The 5612-nt window shown below is 41.3% G+C and overlaps 1 non-coding gene across 1 annotated transcript; it reads left to right on the top strand.

Moving 5' to 3' along the window:
• Positions 1–5298: 5298 nt before the first annotated feature.
• On the top strand, positions 5299–5380 carry trnas-gcu (transfer RNA serine (anticodon GCU)). The gene has a single exon. It is a non-coding gene; the product is annotated as a tRNA-Ser (tRNA).
• Positions 5381–5612: the final 232 nt, after the last annotated feature.

A 5612-nucleotide genomic window follows, 5' to 3' on the forward strand; every position in this document is an offset into this window, starting at 1 on the left:
AGAGAATAATATTGCTCACTGATTGAAATCCCCCAGTGAGGAGACAGTTAAACAGGTGATCTGTTGGGGCATCCTTCGATCCAAGGTTTCAGCAACATTTAATCTCCCTTTTTGGTGAAATTCTCTGTTATTTGCAACTTTTTTTATCAGCTTTGATGGGCGAGTGAAAAAACTGAAAAAATTGAACAGTTCCATCCTTTCTTTTCTTCCTTCTTCTCTTCTTTCCATCAGTTTCTCTTTTCTGTCCCAGATCAATATAATGATGAGAATCCCACTTTAATCTGTTGTTTCTGGTGTTTTATCCATTCCAATCAAAATTTCAACATTCCAATCAAATCTATTTGTTATTCCACAGTGTCTCTCCATGTGTTTTATTCTGTTGTATTCTCTCACAGTCTGTTGTATGATGAATGTTACATCTCACTATCTGTTCTGGTGAAGATCAGAAGCAGTGATATCTGTTTACACCACCCGACAAGTCGGCCTGAGGCTGTGCCTCGCTGATCACGTGGAGTTAAGTCAATTCTTCCAGTCAGTTAGTTCAGTTGTAATTTCATGAGAAATTCGGTCATCATGACTTCGTCAGTGACCTAATAGTTCAGGTGTCTGAGTGATGTTAATCATGATGTGATGAAATGATTGTATGTTCTAGTCTTTCCGTGGTGGGTTTTCACATTGAGTAGAAACGAGTTGGACATGGTCTGGAAATGTTTCACACCACTCCATTCCCAACTTCATTTACTTCCAGAAGGTCTTTTTCCATCATTACACAGCTTTTAACCGAGACTGGGAGACAGGGCAAGTTTGATCCGAGGTTGGAATATATTATCATTCAGGAGCAAGAAAAATCAAAAGGAACAAAATAAGAAAACCCAGTCTCTGGATTTGAGAATCTGTAGATCCGCTTTGGGAAAGTGAATCAGAGCAGAATGAAGGGTGAACTGTCCAGAAGAGATGAAGACACAGCTCAGTCAACACGTTCCCCTGGTTTATGATGCTGGAACATTCATCACACAGAAATGATTCAACCCAATGACAAACATTCTTACAGCTGATAATTTATGCTACTGATTTAAGGATTGTCTCATGTGGTTACCGAGTGATGACGAGAAGATATTAAACTTTGTTCTGTTCAATCCAGCTGTGATGAAGTTTGAATTTTTCTACCTTTTATAAACAGTATTTGAAGGGTCTCGGTAACAATGTTCAGTGTTGATGAGAGTGGGGTCTGGGTGAGAAGCTGCTGAGTGTGACAGGGTCAGGACTGGATGCAGGAAGTTCTCTGACAGTCTCCCTCTATCTTTCTAATGGGTTTGAGTTGATTTACGACTGGTAGCTTTTATTTTACTTTTCTTATTCAGAGATACAGCACTGAAACAGGCCCTTCGGCCCACCGAGTCTGTGCCAACCAGCAACCACCCACTTATACTAATCCTGCATTAATCCCATATTCTCTACCACATCCCCACCATTCTCCTACTACGTACCTGCACTCGGGACAATGTACAATGGCCAATTTACCTACCAACCTGCAAGTCTTCTTGAGGTGGGAGGAAACCAGAGCACCTTTCGGAAACCCACACAGACACAGGGAGAACTTGCAAACTCCACACAGGCAGTACCCAGAACTGAATCCTGGTCGCTGGAGCTGTGAGGCTGCGGTGCTAACCATTGCGCCACTGTGCTGCTGTTGGTGTTTTGATAAATGAAGGAAGTTCCGTCCACCCATTTTTTTTGGACAGACAGTGTGGTATAAGGATGTAAAGGGTTAATGCTGAAGATAGTGGGATCAACCCCTCCCACTGTCAGAGTGATGATGAAACAGTCACTTGAGATGAAGTTTGGGAGAAGAGAGAGCAGCACCAAGGATGCTAGCTTAGCAGGCTTGATGAGTGTGTATAGAATATTGTGCAATTTGGAAAGAGTTCTTAGTTCTTTCAGCAGGAAATGTGTCCAGAAAATATCGAGAAACTCACAATTTTATTATTCAGGAGTCGGAACACAGATATTAATTCCAAGTGACAGTTCTGGGACCAATTAACAAAAAAAGTAGAGAATAATATTGCTCACTGATTGAAATCCCCCAGTGAGGAGACAGTTAAACAGGTGATCTGTTGGGGCATCCTTCGATCCAAGGTTTCAGCAACATTTAATCTCCCTTTTTGGTGAAATTCTCTGTTATTTGCAACTTTTTTTATCAGCTTTGATGGGCGAGTGAAAAAACTGAAAAAATTGAACAGTTCCATCCTTTCTTTTCTTCCTTCTTCTCTTCTTTCCATCAGTTTCTCTTTTCTGTCCCAGATCAATATAATGATGAGAATCCCACTTTAATCTGTTGTTTCTGGTGTTTTATCCATTCCAATCAAAATTTCAACATTCCAATCAAATCTATTTGTTATTCCACAGTGTCTCTCCATGTGTTTTATTCTGTTGTATTCTCTCACAGTCTGTTGTATGATGAATGTTACATCTCACTATCTGTTCTGGTGAAGATCAGAAGCAGTGATATCTGTTTACACCACCCGACAAGTCGGCCTGAGGCTGTGCCTCGCTGATCACGTGGAGTTAAGTCAATTCTTCCAGTCAGTTAGTTCAGTTGTAATTTCATGAGAAATTCGGTCATCATGACTTCGTCAGTGACCTAATAGTTCAGGTGTCTGAGTGATGTTAATCATGATGTGATGAAATGATTGTATGTTCTAGTCTTTCCGTGGTGGGTTTTCACATTGAGTAGAAACGAGTTGGACATGGTCTGGAAATGTTTCACACCACTCCATTCCCAACTTCATTTACTTCCAGAAGGTCTTTTTCCATCATTACACAGCTTTTAACCGAGACTGGGAGACAGGGCAAGTTTGATCCGAGGTTGGAATATATTATCATTCAGGAGCAAGAAAAATCAAAAGGAACAAAATAAGAAAACCCAGTCTCTGGATTTGAGAATCTGTAGATCCGCTTTGGGAAAGTGAATCAGAGCAGAATGAAGGGTGAACTGTCCAGAAGAGATGAAGACACAGCTCAGTCAACACGTTCCCCTGGTTTATGATGCTGGAACATTCATCACACAGAAATGATTCAACCCAATGACAAACATTCTTACAGCTGATAATTTATGCTACTGATTTAAGGACTGTCTCATGTGGTTACCGAGTGATGACGAGAAGATATTAAACTTTGTTCTGTTCAATCCAGCTGTGATGAAGTTTGAATTTTTCTACCTTTTATAAACAGCATTTGAAGGGTCTCGGTAACAATGTTCAGTGTTGAAGAGAGTGGGGTCTGGGTGAGAAGCTGCTGAGTGTGACAGGGTCAGGACTGGATGCAGGAAGTTCTCTGACAGTCTCCCTCTATCTCTCTAATGGGTTTGAGTTGATTTACGACTGGTAGCTTTTATTTTACTTTTCTTATTCAGAGATACAGCACTGAAACAGGCCCTTCGGCCCACCGAGTCTGTGCCAACCAGCAACCACCCACTTATACTAATCCTGCATTAATCCCATATTCTCTACCACATCCCCACCATTCTCCTACTACGTACCTGCACTCGGGACAATGTACAATGGCCAATTTACCTACCAACCTGCAAGTCTTCTTGAGGTGGGAGGAAACCAGAGCACCCGTCGGAAACCCACACAGACACAGGGAGAACTTGCAAACTCCACACAGGCAGTACCCAGAACTGAATCCTGGTCGCTGGAGCTGTGAGGCTGCGGTGCTAACCATTGCGCCACTGTGCTGCTGTTGGTGTTTTGATAAATGAAGGAAGTTCCGTCCACCCATTTTTTTTGGACAGACAGTGTGGTATAAGGATGTAAAGGGTTAATGCTGAAGATAGTGGGATCAACCCCTCCCACTGTCAGAGTGATGATGAAACAGTCACATGAGATGAAGTTTGGGAGAAGAGAGAGCAGCACCAAGGATGCTAGCTTAGCAGGCTTGATGAGTGTGTATAGAATATTGTGCAATTTGGAAAGAGTTCTTAGTTCTTTCAGCAGGAAATGTGTCCAGAAAATATCGAGAAACTCACAATTTTATTATTCAGGAGTCGGAACACAGATATTAATTCCAAGTGACAGTTCTGGGACCAATTAACAAAAAAAGTAGAGAATAATATTGCTCACTGATTGAAATCCCCCAGTGAGGAGACAGTTAAACAGGTGATCTGTTGGGGCATCCTTCGATCCAAGGTTTCAGCAACATTTAATCTCCCTTTTTGGTGAAATTCTCTGTTATTTGCAACTTTTTTTATCAGCTTTGATGGGCGAGTGAAAAAACTGAAAAAATTGAACAGTTCCATCCTTTCTTTTCTTCCTTCTTCTCTTCTTTCCATCAGTTTCTCTTTTCTGTCCCAGATCAATATAATGATGAGAATCCCACTTTAATCTGTTGTTTCTGGTGTTTTATCCATTCCAATCAAAATTTCAACATTCCAATCAAATCTATTTGTTATTCCACAGTGTCTCTCCATGTGTTTTATTCTGTTGTATTCTCTCACAGTCTGTTGTATGATGAATGTTACATCTCACTATCTGTTCTGGTGAAGATCAGAAGCAGTGATATCTGTTTACACCACCCGACAAGTCGGCCTGAGGCTGTGCCTCGCTGATCACGTGGAGTTAAGTCAATTCTTCCAGTCAGTTAGTTCAGTTGTAATTTCATGAGAAATTCGGTCATCATGACTTCGTCAGTGACCTAATAGTTCAGGTGTCTGAGTGATGTTAATCATGATGTGATGAAATGATTGTATGTTCTAGTCTTTCCGTGGTGGGTTTTCACATTGAGTAGAAACGAGTTGGACATGGTCTGGAAATGTTTCACACCACTCCATTCCCAACTTCATTTACTTCCAGAAGGTCTTTTTCCATCATTACACAGCTTTTAACCGAGACTGGGAGACAGGGCAAGTTTGATCCGAGGTTGGAATATATTATCATTCAGGAGCAAGAAAAATCAAAAGGAACAAAATAAGAAAACCCAGTCTCTGGATTTGAGAATCTGTAGATCCGCTTTGGGAAAGTGAATCAGAGCAGAATGAAGGGTGAACTGTCCAGAAGAGATGAAGACACAGCTCAGTCAACACGTTCCCCTGGTTTATGATGCTGGAACATTCATCACACAGAAATGATTCAACCCAATGACAAACATTCTTACAGCTGATAATTTATGCTACTGATTTAAGGACTGTCTCATGTGGTTACCGAGTGATGACGAGAAGATATTAAACTTTGTTCTGTTCATTACACAGCTAGCTGCACAGCCAGAAACTGTGCTGAAGGTGACAGCTATATCTAACCAACTGCCAAGGTGGCCGAGAGGTTAAGGTGATGGACTGCTAATCCATTGTTCTGTGCACACGTGGGTTCAAATCCTATCCTTGTCGTTAGTTTATGAACTGTTTAGTGTATTGTTTCTGTTGGGGGAGTTGATGTGTCAAGTCAGCCTCGAAACCTGTTCTTGTCCCTGTCCAGACAGTGATTCCAGAATTGGTTATACTTTCTTAAAATTGAGACAGACTATTGGAATTTCTCACCCAAACTACACTGGAATGAAGATCAAATCGGGATCACGAAACGGAGCAGGATTTTTCCTCCCCTCCTTCCTTCCATCTCGAT

The sequence above is a fragment of the Heterodontus francisci genome, unplaced genomic scaffold (assembly GCF_036365525.1).
Source record: "Heterodontus francisci isolate sHetFra1 unplaced genomic scaffold, sHetFra1.hap1 HAP1_SCAFFOLD_43, whole genome shotgun sequence".
Classification (NCBI taxonomy): Eukaryota; Metazoa; Chordata; class Chondrichthyes; order Heterodontiformes; family Heterodontidae; genus Heterodontus; species Heterodontus francisci.